We start from the raw sequence: 15438 nt of genomic DNA on the forward strand, positions 1-15438 counted from the left end.
TCTTCCAAGTCTAACGAGAAAACAGTTATTTCTGAGAGAACAATATTACATAAAAACTGTTGCTTCTCTGGGACCATGTTACAGGCTTAAGGAGCGAAATGCCCAGTAAAGATCAATGATAAAAACAAGATCTAGAAACACAATAAAAACTAAAGGTGGCCCTGGTGAAGGCTACAACCCTCAATGTGCGCGTCTAATAAAGTGCTGCTGGAGTCTTAAACCTTGTCCTTCAATTTCACTTCCTCCTCCGTGCACCTTGGTTGCAGTTTTTTTTGGTTGCACATTTTGTGAAAATGATAACATGCTGATCATTTTTGGGAGGGAGACATCAGCTTAGAAACACACTGTAATAAAGAAAACATAGTTAGTTGAATAGATACTAGATATACAGCATATATGTGGACTTGTTCCCTTTCGGGGCTGCGCAGTCGATTATTAAGATGCTGCAAAAGCCTTGTGCTCACGCAGTTGCATCTCTGCATATATTTGCCATCACACTCTGCTTGAGCAATGCAAACAGAGCAGAGGGATGTGTTAGAACACAAAAACACATGCATTATTACAAACCGCCGCGGTGAAATGTGTACTTTGCAATCTGTTGTGTATTGTTAGCAGTCACGTCTAATTTCTGTCGGCGCAGCATCCTTTCATTGTAATGACTTTGGTGCCTGTTGGCTTTGGAGGCAAACATTTGGTGCACGATGTAAATAAACAGCTAACAGTAGCAGTCAATATTGTTCACTGTGACTTTCATGTGAGGCAGCGACGCAGACAAAGGTCGCGTGTTTCCACTCGGCACAAGCCTGCAGGTTCGTCCCTTTTGACCGAACACTATTCTGAGCAAACGGAGAAATCAAAGCTCGGTGACAAACTGCAAACTGTTCTAAATATCTTTGAGGCAGCAGTCACAGACCTGAAGGCATTTCCCCCCCCACCTGTTAGCATCCTCTAGCATGTAACATCACAGACCGATCAGGTTGGTAAAGAAGATTACCAGACTGAGCAGATTTCAACCATCAGAAGGGAGACCGGAACAACTGAAGGGACGGGATTAAGCACCGAATGAAAGACCTCTGGCACCACCATCATGCTACCCGTTCAGGAAATTAAATGCTTTTTCAGCATCCACAGAAAACGTGCAGTAGGATAGTCTGCTGTATCTTTGTTGTCTACGTCCGTCACATAGAAAGTCTAGCACACTAGAGCTCGGTCATATAATATAGAGATGTTTCATTCGTAAACTGACCCGGCGCTTCAGTCACTCCCGAGAATCCATGCAGGCAGCAGCAGGTCTTTATTATGGTAGGCCCTCCCATGCAGCCAAATCACTGAGGACTAACTAGGATCACGAGATTGAGGGGTGAGGGACCGGCACCAAGGCCCCCCGCCCCAGTGGCCATCCCTCCTTTGGTGCTTCGCTGGTGCCCACCCTACGGAGGCAACGCTGGGCTCCCGGGTGGGTCTCCTCGGTCGGTCGGGTGTCTCTAGCCCTTCCGGTGGACGGAGAATGGGGTTCGAGGCGTGGGATGTCAATGGCAGAGGTTGGACGGTTAGATGGTGGATGTGGGGGCGCCCAGGGCTGCATGGCCTGATCCAGCTTGTGCTTGCTTGGGCAAACAAGGCTGTAGCATGCCCTATGGCTGTGGTGGTTCTCAGGGCTTGGTACCCCGCAATGGGGTGGTGTTTTGGGGTGGCCAGGTCCCCTGACCCAACTCTGGGCCCTGGTAATGTTCTCACTCATGTTTAGGGAATGCCCACATGCACATATGGTGTCACTTGAAGCTTGTATTGGATCACATCAAGAAGAACTGATGAGTACCACCTAATAAGGGCTGGACTGCTGTTCCACTATGTGCCCTATCTTTGACTTAGCTCCTCTACTGGGACACCCTCCCTTACCTTCCTGGACTCTCCCATCTCTTCAGAGATCTACACAGAAACCCTCTGGACCCCCTCAATCCTACACTCCACTAGGTCCTACCCCCCATCTATTCACTGCCACACAAGGTCACTCCACTCAATAAAGATCAACAAACTAGCTCCCAGGGAGGGCCGTGGTGGCGTGCACACACACGCACTGAGGTAATAAAATATTCACCTGCAAGAATATGACTGCATCAGTCTCATAACGTTAACACCCTGTGGGGTAGTGGAGCAGGCCAGGCACACACAAAGCCATGGGCGAGCTGGATTTAAATGCAAGCGCCTCAGGAAAAAGCGAAGAAATGAGCAAAAAAAACTGGACATCTAAGCTGAGGCTTCTCTGCACTAAAGTAGTAAAGCTGTATTGTTTTTGTAATGAAAATGCATAATGCTTTCATGAAAGCAGCAAATGAAAAACAGCAATTACCCTAATAAGGCTCTTCCAGTGAAAACTTCTCATCACTTTGGAAAAGAGTCAAATCTCACTGTGGATGTGGACGTTTTTCCACCTTATTTGTCAGTACCTTTATTGTTTCTGTTCTACAAAATGTACTGTATCGTTGTGATATTCTTTGATATTGTTACTTATTTTTGAGTGTGGCCACATGTTCTAGTTGCGCTGCACTGCCTCCCTGCTGAGGTTGGTGTGGTTCAGCTGTTCCATATGTTTATCACAGTAGGGAGCTTTGGAGGTGACATTTGACTTTAAATCAACACCTGCTGATGCTTGATTCCCTGCATCTTTTGCCAGGTTCCCAACCAGATGACTCTGTTATTTGCCGAGCCAGTGGCATGATCTTGTTGACAATAACATTACATCTGTCCCTGCTGTACGCGATATGAATGTTATCTGAACAGCGCAGTCCAGGTAGCCGTAGGAGTGAGACGCCCTTTTCGCTCATATCTAGTCTCCTGGTTTCCTGTTTCAGAGGCGGAGAAGTGGCCTGCATTTTCTTCTGTTGATAAGTCAGTTGTGCTGCAGATTGTTAAGCTATTCGCAACGCCTATTCTACCTCGTCAGCTGAATATATCTGGTCCGTTCAGGCAACGATTCTGATGTGGCGCTGATCATTCTCGGGGAAAGTGGTTCTACCTGGGCTGAACATAAACATAAACTCCATATATATATTCACCAATTTCCCATTTCTGCTTGACATTTGATCGACAGGCAACAAAAAGTTGTAAACTGTATCCCAGTTGTCTGTCCATAGCATTTAACCGTGATAACTCATTGAAAAAGCTGTTAGTAACGCCTTCTCAACCTTTCCGGGCTCAGCTTTTCTGATCCTCTGCGCAGGCGGTGATAAGCGGCGACTGATTCTGTGGTTGTTCCTCTAACTGAGAGAAAGCTGCAAGATAACTCGCAGCCCCCGTTGTCTCAAGAAAACCCAGCAGATCATAAAGGACACCCATCGTCCCGGTCACTCACTACCTGTTCGAACTGTTGCCTTCAGGCGGATCAATAAATGCAAGGACAAACCGACTTAAACACAGTTTCTATCCAACTGCCATAACAACCATCAAAAAAATAATGTGCAATATACTATATAATGTTTCTATGTTTCTATTTATTCTTTGAAATTTGATGCACTGATTTTAGAGCACTTTAAATTTCATTGTACTAGACAATAAAGATCTATTCTATTGTATTCATACTAATATACCACTACTCTTCACAGAAACATTTCCACTGCTTTCCTACAATACTACTACGATATTTTACTTCTCTTTTAATGACACTCAAATTTCCCGTCAACAGGAACAACCACATATTTTACTTCTGGTATGTTTGAAGGTTTGATGCAAATCATTTTAGTTACAAAAAGGGCCCATTTTTAACAGTTTGTTCTGTCATCAGTAGATGTTTCCTTCTTGTTCTTATGATGCAACCTTTGAAAAGTACACATACAAAACAATTTTTTTTTTACTTCTAGGGTCTGTGAGGGCCCATCTCTTCTTGCTGCCTTTGGTCAATACTAATACTTTACTTACTTCTATTCACCTCAATGTCAGCTAATATTAATTCACAATAGAGGGTATGCAGATGATGTCACAGCAAGCGGAAGTCTCCATGGTTACGGTCACCTCAAAAAGTGACAGTTGAACATGGAGATTAGCAGCATTAGATTGAATCAACAGCTTTAATAGCGACAAAATTGTAAAATGAATTAAAAACTAAAGTAAGGTAAAAGTAAGTTGAAGTAAAACTATTAAGTAACCGGGAAGCCATAGGCAGTACGGCTCGGCAGCAACACATTCAGCTCCATCACCCTGAACAAGGGGCCCCCGAGGGATGTGTCTTGAGCCAACGTCCTCATCAAATTTGCAGATGACACGACTGTGGTGGGTCTCATCAGCAACGGGGATGAGACGGACTACAGGAGAGAGGTGAGCCACCTGGACAACAATCTCTCTCTGAATGTGGACAAGACAAAAGAGATTGTTGTGCACTTCAGGAGAGTGCACACCCAGCATGCTCCTCTGTCCATCAACGGTGTTGCTGTGGAGACGGTGAGCAGCACGAAGTTCTGAGATGTGCACGTCACAGAGGACATCTCCTGGGACACCAACACGGCATCACTGGGCTTAACATCGCCCCTACTTCCTCTGCAGACTGAGGAAAGCCAGAGCCTCCCATCATGTGCACCTTCTACAGAGGCACCATTGAGAGCATCTTGACCAGCTGCATCACTGTTTGGTACAGAGCCTGCACCGCATCCTGCAGAAAGACCCTCCAGCGCACAGTGAGAGCAGCTGAAAGGATAATCGGTGCCCCTCTCCCATCCCTCCAGGACATGAACAACACCCGGCTCACGCGCAAAGCCCTCTGCATTGTGGGTGATGCCACCCACCTGTCACACAGCTTCCTGAGTCTGCTGCCTTCAGGGAGGAGACTGCGGAGTCTGCGGGCCAGGATCAGCAGACTGAGGGACAGCTTCATCCACCAGGCTGTCGGGAAACTGACCTCTCTACCTGCTCTGCCCACTTTAGGCCTTTGAGGAAGGTAATTTCAATCCTGTACTGTGTTGCACATGTCAGAATTGACAATAAAGTTGACTTGACTTGACTATTTCAGTTCCAACAGTAAAACAATAAATGGAATATTTGTGATCACTCCTCGTTATCCTTTTAACATCCAGTCAGATGCTACAGTATTTTATGGCTAACGTTACTTCTCAGTAACACAAAATAAGAGAAACTATCCTTGAAAAAAATATATTTTACTTGTATTTCTGAGTTTTATTTTCGCTAAAGTCCCAACCACTCAGATGAAGGGGGCGGAGCTAACGACTTTACTGGAACGGGCCACCAGGGGGAGCTCTAAGGGGGGGAAGGGAAATTGAAACATGGCTGCATCTGTGGTATGTGCATAAGCTTTTGACATTTAATTTAATTTAAAGCTCTTGGCGTTAGCGTCTTCTGTTTAGGCACATTCATCATAACTGAAATGGCCTTAAACTAACTTAAACTAACTGAAACTGAGGCTAATCTACTTTTGTTTTTCTTTGGGATCATTGTTGAGACCAATTGTCCTTAATTTGATCTGATAATTCACGTTTTTCCTCGCTGTATTTACTGATACATTTCACCATGTTTTTGCCCCTCAGGGGGGCGTGGCCTCGGACGGCAGTGACGTCAGCGTACACCCTTCATTAAAAGTGTGACACATTTAACCAACTTTGAAAGATTTACAAAGCGCTATGTATCAGCTTTAAAGTCACCTTTGATCTGAAAGCGTGTTGTATAGTTACAGTCTCTGTGTTTCTTTAATAATGTCGAAAAAGTGACAGAAATTGTCACGAGTTGACTCTTTTTTTTTTTTTTTAACCCTCTTCCCTTGAACCACCTTTCTCAGCTGTTAGTGGGTAATGTGCTGCCATCTTGAAGACACTTGAATGCTTTGAAACGCAACCATTAAGAGGGAATAAACACACATATAGCACATTAGAGCACACACACAACCGCAGTCAGTCAGCCTGTCAGCATGTAATCAGTCTGACAATTCTGACAGCCTCACTGGAATTCAAACTGGATAAATAATAATCTGCAGCCCGTTGTGACTCCGTGTGTGTGTGTGTGTGTGTGTGTGTGTGTTTGAGAGGGGCCCTTCAATCAATGAAGCCTCGGGGATTTTGTAAGATGGTGGGATTTCTTTCTGCCTCTCTCAACGTCACTCTATATTAGGGTCCCCTCTTTCTCGCTGTCTTTCTCTCTCGAATCCTGAATTGCATTGACGTCACGCAAACGTCGGGGCTCAAGGCCTGATGGGAAACGTGCCCCCGTTCACCTGATGGGTTTCGATGTCGGCACGGAAAACATGACATCTCATAGAAATTTCTCATTTATTCGTTCACCGTGGACTGTATCAGTCAGAGGACGGTCGTCTTACGTTACAAAGAGCAATAAAACATGCTGCAGAGCCAACTGATTTGTCTTCTATTAAGTAGGATGGATTTCGTAAAATAGCATCAGTGCAGATATGGAGCCCTGGCAGTTGAAATATTTCACATGCTATCAACAGCTACCGCCGCTCGTATGTCTCGTACTACTTTCCTCTCGCCGTGCAGTAGCAAATCATTGGAATTGACATAATACAGAGGTTAAAATGGGACCTGAGATCGCAGATCACTTACTGTAGATAGCATTTTAATGGACTACTCTGTCATAATTAAATGGTGCTTCTTGTCTACTTCAGCCTGGAACATTTCCCATTTTCGTGGCGACCGTGGCCGTGTGTGGGTCGTACTGATTTGGCAAAGTCACAAAAAGTAGCAATTAGGGACTGCATCAACTCGTCTGATAATGTTTTATGAAATTAAGATCTCCTTGAACGGGACGTTGCCGTGAACTCCTTGTGAATAAGAATAGAATGAGAAGTTTTAGTGTCATTGTCAGTTTTGCAGCTCTTTGGTTCGGGCGCAATGAGAAAGAAACTATAGCAGCATAAAGGGGTAATAGCTGTAGCAGATATCTACAGTAAAATACAAAAAAAGTCCCTATTATCACACAACTGAATGTAGGTGATAGAGAAGGCTACACTCAAGTGTAGCTTTTCGTCTTTTTTTTTTTTGTCCTGGTTTTTGGCTCACTGGATCGAACATATAGACTGTATATAAATATGAACAATGCGTCCCCACTTCCTCCCATTGGTCAAACTGATGCTACATTCCTGGTGGTATCTTGTGGGTTTGGAGCCAGAGTCTGAGGAGTACGGTCAGAGAGTGGGGCCATATTATCGATGACCCGACATGGCATGGTGACTTTTAGTCTTCATGATGTCACATCCTGTTTCTATAGCATCAAATAACCAAAATGAAACTTATCAGAAAAAAAGTCAGCCTGTGGCTATGTAAAAGCCAAATATGTTGTCAATATTGTCTCTCTCTCTTTCTCCAGACTTTGTAATCTCTGTAACCTTCACTTAGTTTACACTGCATTTTTTTAAATACATGCAGCACACACGAGTTAGTTAGTTAGTTAGTTTTCGACCATTGGATGGATAGCTACAAGGCTTCCCAGGGTTTCATCTGGCCATCACTAATTTTAGGCTAATTATTTTTTCATTGTGTTTATGGGTTATTAAGTGAAAATTGGAGGGAAAAACTGTGTCCAATTAAAATTAGGTCGCGGAGGACTCCAGCGTAGTAATTAAAATGTCCAAAAATTCACAAGGATATTAAATAAATAAAAAAAAAAAAAAAAAAAAAAAAGCACAAAGCAGAGTAGGAAAAAACTAGAGCATGTAGAGACGGATGCGCCGTGCGTCCAAACCACATTGCCAATTTAAGACGACAGAATCAGAATTGCTTTATTGATCCCAAGAGAAAATTACTTTAATGGGCAAGAGTAATAGTAACAGGCACGTTCGCACATGCGCACTAACTGAAAGGAGCAAGACGCAGCGTCACTGAATCTCCATTTCAGATTTTGTAGAAAGTGCTACTTCACACTAAATATCATTTTTTGTGTTGATAAACCAAGTAAAACTAGACTGAATCTTGCTTTATGGTTTTAGTGTGGTTTTAGGTCCAGTGTCTTAATACAGTGTGTCTCGCAACATGTACAGGGTTGAGATCCAGCTGCAGCTGCATTCAATACAACTTGGGATAAATGAGCTTCGAATTGTCAAACTCAGAAATTACTGCTTCAAAATAAATAAATAAATAAATAAATAAATAAAAAGTAAAGAAATAAATAGCTGCTGCACATATTTTAATGTTCAGTAAACGGTGACAATATACCAAGCTTATTTTTCCTCGAGTTAACGTTGTGAGCGTGAACGCTATGATGCCGGAAGCCTGGAAATTTCCAATTGGAATGTAGAATCTCCGAAGTTCCCTGAAGGCATCGTCCAAGCCACTGCATGGGAAACACTGCAGTGGATAGCTAGATGTGTTATTCATGTAGGAAAATTCGCAAAAGCGTGCATGCATTGGCCGGGAATCGAACCCGGGCCTCCCGCGTGGCAGGCGAGAATTCTACCACTGAACCACCAATGCTTGCGTCACGGGGAAGTAACATTCCGCACACAGACGCAATCATGAACAGGCGCTGCGAGAAACCGTTTGTCGTTTTATATAAACCGGCGTGCTGATTACACTTAGGTAAAAAAGAAAAAAGGCTCAGGAACACCTGAGTGACTGTGGCTGATAAGACAGAGATGTACAAACGTGTCTCCTTGCAGCGTGTCTGAGGGCCGTTTGAGTGCAGCTCCATTATTGCACACAACTTTTTATCAGACTCTGTAAAGCATTAAAGCGCATGCCTCCTATGGCCGGTGAGAGGCTCACAGAGAGAGTCCGATTATGATAAAAAAAAATATATATAAAAGGTGAAAAATTCTGCCTTGAGGCGCCTTCCTTTTACCTTATGTTTCTCTATTAAAGTTTAGACTCATATGGACTTTATTGATCCACAAGAGGAATTTCTTGGTCACAGCAGCTCAGTTGCACCTAAAAAAAACACACTCTTAAATACAACTAGTAAAAATAGGAGTAAGATAAAATAAAAACTATAAAAATGAAATTCAATTAACAAAAATATTAAAAACATTATTCTATATTACACCTCATCTGAGTAAAATTCTGCATGAAGGACTGACGGATGATAGGTGGCTATTTTCAATTATCTAAAATATAAAAACATATTCTGTTGATTAACACTTATTTCGTCTACTACATAATGTATAGTTTAATGTTTGTAGCACTGATCTATAATATAGGAGATAATAAAAAATGCCTGTCAACATATATATTTATAGCCTGAATTCTCTGCTTTCTCATCCAGTTTCTTCAGGTGAACGTTAACGTTCTATTTGTAGCACCACTGGGCAGCTTTTAATAAAAAGAATAATGCATCATTTTGCATTTCATTTAATTTCCCATAAAAACCTGTACATTACAATGGTTGTCAACCAATTATAATGTAATCTCACTTCACTTTGATTACCCTGTCACTACTTATCTACCCATCTCTTCGCCCCCGATATATCTGATTTCAGAGGGAGAGATTTCCACCATCTGCTACAGCTGGTAACTCTGATTTTTTTTTCAGGCTCCATTTGGGCTAAAAGAACAGTGGGCACTTTTCTGTTGTGTGCCATAAATAAACATGCCTCTGTACGCCTCCATCGCCTCCGTCTGCTCTGTGTGAACTCTCCCTCCGGTGCCGCTAAACGTTTGATTTATTTATATATTTACAACACTGTTCAAGGACCATTCTTGTTTTTGAGCCTGTTCAACACATTGAAAACATCAGCTTCTGGCTTTCCTAATTGCTTTTTTTTTTTTTTTTTATAAGACACAAATGCTAATTGTCTTGTGAAGGGTTGAAAAATATGGACGGCGTGTCCCCACTTCCTTGCATTGGGCAAGTTGACGCTATCTGACTCTGTCTTTCGACTTTGGAGCCAGAGTCAAATCAGTACAGTCTGAGAGTGGAGACACAAGAAAATGTTGGATTATATACTGTATATTTAAAAAAATAGTTTTTGCAACTACCACCGCTTTAAGGATCAGTTGGCATAGCAACTTCTTTCTATAACATCAAATAACTAACTAAAACGAAATTTATCCAAAAAGAATTAGACTTGAACATGCATCAACAGTATATTTTCTAACTAAAATGACTGACACCATCCTTGAAAGACAATATTTGAAGTGTATTTTAATATTTTAGTTCGGTCCAGGTCCCATCCACTAACATGGAAGGGTTGGAGCTTAGGACCTATAGTGCATCCAGCCACCAGGGGGAGCTCTACTTGCTTTGGCTTCACTTCTGAGGAGCTTTTCCGCAGTCCATCTTTATACTGCCTATGGTTGAAACATGTAAACTGAGCTTTTTATCAGACTCCATCAGCTGGACTCTTAATTAAGAAGATATGCTGTCTGTAAGAAATAATTAGCAATGGTTAACTACTACCAAGGTCACTAGCATCACACCCATGATCACGGTGTTACACTGAGAACAACGGGTACTATAGGTCTGAAAAATGCCACGGTAGCAGCAGGCAGCTGCACAGTCGGTGTGCTTGTTGACTTGCCTCTCTTGATCTAGTGTGCTTTTTTCCATTCATGGAATATCAATGGTTTGAACTGTTGTTTGTTTTTTCAATTATTATTATGTTTATCATGAAATTGCTCATTTCTGGTTTAACCGAACGCTGAAATTGATAAATACAATTACAATTACACACCATAACGTCCATATATTACAGTATTTGAAAAACTGTGTGGCTCATTTTAACTACATGATATGCTAAAGCAAGAAGAGCTCCCCCTGGTGACTGGCTGCAGTATAGGTCATAAGCTCTGCCTCCTCCATGTTAGTGGATGGGACTTCGGCCAAAATAAAAATAATAATAAAAAAAATGTTATTTGATGCTATAGAAACAGGATGTGATATCATGTTGACTACTACTGTGAAGCAGTCCTATAGGACCACAGTTTAAAAAAACTAAACAAAAAATGGTTGAGTAGGTCATAGAAAAGTGATTTTAGATGATTTTTGAACAGTACGAGAGAGAGGGCAGAAACAGATGTGAAGTGGCAGATTGTTCCACAGGGAAGGGGCATTTGCACACAAGCAATTTGCACATCAGTCTGATACGGGGAATGGAAGCAATGTGGAGCGCAGGGACCGTGACTGAGAGTAGGGGTGGAGGAGATCAGCGATGTACTTAGGTGCAACTGAGTGGAGAGATTTGTAGGTCAGAAGGAGGATTTTGTAAGAGGTGCGCGCTTTGACAAGGTACCAGCGAAGTTGATTGAGGATCGGGGAGATGTGCTGCTAGGGCTTGGTGTGAGTTAGCACCCTGGCACCTGAGTTCTGGACAACCTGTGAAGAGCCTTACTGGGTAGCCCAGACAGGACACCAACCCCATAGTCCAGGTGGGAAGAGAGGAGTGGATGAGGGGAAATGAGTGGATGAGGGTCTCTGTTACAATGAGGGCCAGAGTCTTGAAATATTTTTTAGGTGAAAGAAGGCAGATTTGGTGATGTGGGACCAGAATGAGAGGGTTGAGTCCAGGATGACACCCAGGTTCTGCACTTCTGGTGACGGGGTCATCCAGGCTTTGATTTCCTGCAGCCAGTTGTTGAGTTGCATTGGTGGGTGATAATTTCAGTTCATAACTACAGAAAGAATAAACTAACAAATTAAAATGTCCCTTTAAGATGAAGAAGCCAATAAGAGGGATGTAAGTGATCTAGTTTACACAGACTCTATCAGTCACCGAACCCAGGTGCTGCACTGTCATTTCACCATGTGACAATAAATAGAGACAACAGTGCCATCCTGGGGTCAAACATTATTTCCTTCAATCACTTGCATCCAGGAAGAAATTAGACATCAACATACAGTAGTCCCTATGGCCAGTTTAAGCATCATTTTGAAAAATCATTAAAGACACTTTTGACATATTGAGGACAAATACTTGGAAGAATACCTTGGAGCTGTGTGAACCAAATTAATTGCAATGAATTGCATTCACACTACAAGCGCCAAGAGCCACAACTCGGTCCGTACACCACGGCAACGGGTGAAGCAAATTCATGATTGGCATGAAAAAAAAGTTGAAGCTTGCTGAAGTGTCGGATATGGTCCTGTCACTTCATACCCCTGGCTTCAGTTCTCATTGCTAGTGTGGATGCAGCATAAGGGTGTGAAACCCCAACTATGGTATTAAAATCTCTGGCAGGTGAATAACATTGATTATCTCTTACATGTCAGGGGGGTGGTAAATAATGGGGAGTGAGTGGACAGCCACGCTCTGGAAGTTGAGATTTTGGAAGAGTTAAGAATCCGAGACCATTACTGCCTAGAGCCCAGAAGTCGCCATATTGGAGGCACTCAGCAAGGTAAACAAAGCGCATGGACTGAAGTAGATCGTGGAAAATGATGAATTATTGCCATGTTTTTGGCTGTACCAATTGGGCAGATCATGAAAAGCATTTGGAATTTTATAGACTGACAAAAGTTATTAGAAATCAGAATGAGATAAATGCCAAAGGCACACTAAAAGACTGAAAAGGCACTTCTGGTTAGCAAACTAGCTAAACCAGGATCTACGAGGCTAATGTCTGGACAACATCTGAATTTCTGCCCATTTCTTGTCAGGTAACTGAAATGTTGATAGCAGCGACTCCTAACTAATTTTGTAGTGTAATGATAATAATATAATTCATATCAAGCTAACACATGTGGCATTATTGACTTATATCTCATTCTGATCACATTTTATAGCCTGCTACAGTAGCAACGTCATTCTTATAATGTAGAGTTAAAATTTGCTGTATTTCTCATTGTATTCCAGGTAAAAAGTCTGACCTTATCTCTTTATCTTTAAGGATGAAACAGGATGAAACAGATTTGGTGAAATCCGCTGGAATGACAGGTTAGCAAAGATTACCTGAAGAAACAACTAGCTTGATATGAATTATATTATTATCATTATGTTATCATTGCTATCAACATTTCAATTACCTGACAAGAAATGGGCCGAACAAATTTGAATGTTGTCCAGACATTTTTCTGGTAGATCCTGGTTTAGCTTCGCTAACCACAAGCACCTCCTTTCCTCTGATAACATTTGCCAAAAGTTATTAGAAATCAGAGAGAAAAATGTCAGTTTATATTCATCATTTTCCATGATCTATTTCAGTCCAGGCACTTTGTTTACCTCGCTGAGTGCCTCCAACATGGCGACTTCCGGATTTATAATACGCTGACAACGCGCCATGAAAACCCTCTATAGCCATTTAGGTGCCCTAGGTAAAATAACGGATTAGCGCCACAAAACCTCGACGTCATTTTCCGCCTCCTCTTTTATCCATTTTCTGAAGAGACACATCGGCTTGGACGGCCTTTTAATGATGACAGTATCTTCTCCTTTTCCTCGCTTAACTTGTTGTCTGTCAATACCAGAGACACCAGTAGCTCGCCTCGTCCACCTCTTTCACAGTGCACGTTACAGGACAAGTCGAGGACCTGGTTAGTCAGAATCAACAGGCGGGAGCGCGAGGAAAGGGCTCCTGCAAAATATTGCTATTTTTTTATTGCATCTTATTGATTGTTTTATTCGTTTTTTTGTTGTTTTTTTCCACTGAGGGCTTGCAGAAGTAACCCCAAAAGCAAGCAGCACCCTATATTGCCTGTATCAACAGCCGACTCTGATCTAAGCAACCACATTGTAATGGCTTGATGAAAAGGTCACTGCATGGTGGATCCTCACAGGGGTTCCCAGCGTGTGGTGGTTATTAGCTATCAAAAGTTTTCCGCTAAAGTGAAACTTTCGTCGAGGTCATGGGTGCCCAAGGCTCACCGATGTGGACGATGCTGAGTGGTTTATGTTTTTGTTTTAGGCCCGACTCCATGTCTCCCCTTTATCCTCCTGACACAGCATGTGCGATGTATTAAACATTCCTGTCGTCCTCCTGTTGCAATTAAGATAAATCGTATCAATATTTTCCGTGTACTAGCCGTGACCCATATTCAGGTAATGACTTTCTTCCCCTTATCTGTTTCTAGTTCCTGTCCCCGTGTTTGAATACTAAATGACGACATTCAGCTCTTATTTAAATCTTAATTAGATTGTCTTAAGGCACTAAGCCAGTTAACAGAGTTTAATTAGGTTTTGTCTTTACTTTACCGAATAACAATATGTTAGACTTTGTCTAATTATTTAAATCTCTCATACGGGATGGGAGATTAAAGTCTCACTGTATTTTGATAGACCCAATTCAAACACACACACAAACTACACGCGCAAACTACACACAAAAGCAATAACTGAATTAGCTGCACAAACCGACATAAAAGAGTGCTACATTGGACGAGTTTCAGAGGTGCATTTGAGGACATGGTGCTGAATATTTGTTGACAATAATTTAATTTTAAACTTCTTAATCTTCACTTTATTTGGTCTCTGTAATGTCTCGGAGTCTGAAGCTGCAGGAGGAGGTGCACCAAGATATGAATATTACATTTTTGAAAGCCGGAGGAACTTCATTAGCCATCAACTGGGAACGTTGAATGTTATTCTTTTTTTATTTATTTATTTATTTAAACCTTCTGCTTCTTTCACTGTGTCACAGCAGAATAAGGAATGTATTGTGGAGTTGATTTTCTGCACACATATAATCAATAATCATTGCAAAATTATTTCTAGAAACACAGAAATTCCATCACAAAGAAAATATTACTACAGCAACACTTTGCACTTAATGACAAAAAAATTTATCCATGTGTCATTTTTAGTCATTCAACAAAATTCATTAGTTGCATTACCAGCTCATTCTGTGATTATTAATACACTGATGCATCTGAAACATCTGATAGGAGTATTTGCAACGTAGTAACTAATCCTTGAAGTGACTCATTCGCTCAGACATCAACCTGAAAGACATCTGACAGAAAGCAAAGTTACATCCGCGTCGCCTGATAATGTTTCATTATCGTACTTTTCACCTTTTTACATCGACTAGTTTGTCTCAACAGTTTCTACTCCTCGTCTAATTCTCTCATTTGCAAATGTGCCTCTGGAGAACATTGAAACACGAATGACAATGTTATAATATTACTTATAAGGATGATTGTCGTTAATGATACGACAGATTCGCTGTTTCTGAGTGAGAGATATCAGATCAGGAGCTGCAGTGTGTGATTGCACGTACTGAATAAAGTCCATTAATTTGTCCTTTTCCATGTCTTAAATATTACTAAACTTATTGATAATAATTTTAATGTAATTTCTTCAGAAGGTCCAGATTCAAGTCTGATATCTTTCTGTGGGAGTTTGTATATTCTATATATATTCTATGTACCAGGTGTGTGTGTGTGAAGCTGGGATAGACTCCAGCAACCCCCGCAACCCTAGTGAGGATAAGCGGTAGTAGAAAATGAGAAGAGATGAGATGAGACAATTTCATCAGAGTTCTCACTCTGAAACTTTTATGTAGCTTTATCCACAAAATATGTAGTTATCACCACTACCAACAACAACAACAAGAACAATTA

The 15438-nt window shown here is 41.7% G+C and overlaps 1 non-coding gene across 1 annotated transcript; it reads right to left on the reverse strand.

The window, feature by feature from the left end:
* Window positions 1-8352: 8352 nt before the first annotated feature.
* trnag-gcc lies at window positions 8353-8423 on the reverse strand. The gene has a single exon. It is a non-coding gene; the product is annotated as a tRNA-Gly (tRNA).
* Between the last annotated feature and the right edge of the window lie 7015 nt (window positions 8424-15438).

Source organism: Mugil cephalus, chromosome 5 (genome assembly GCF_022458985.1).
Source record: "Mugil cephalus isolate CIBA_MC_2020 chromosome 5, CIBA_Mcephalus_1.1, whole genome shotgun sequence".
Taxonomy (NCBI): Eukaryota; Metazoa; Chordata; class Actinopteri; order Mugiliformes; family Mugilidae; genus Mugil; species Mugil cephalus.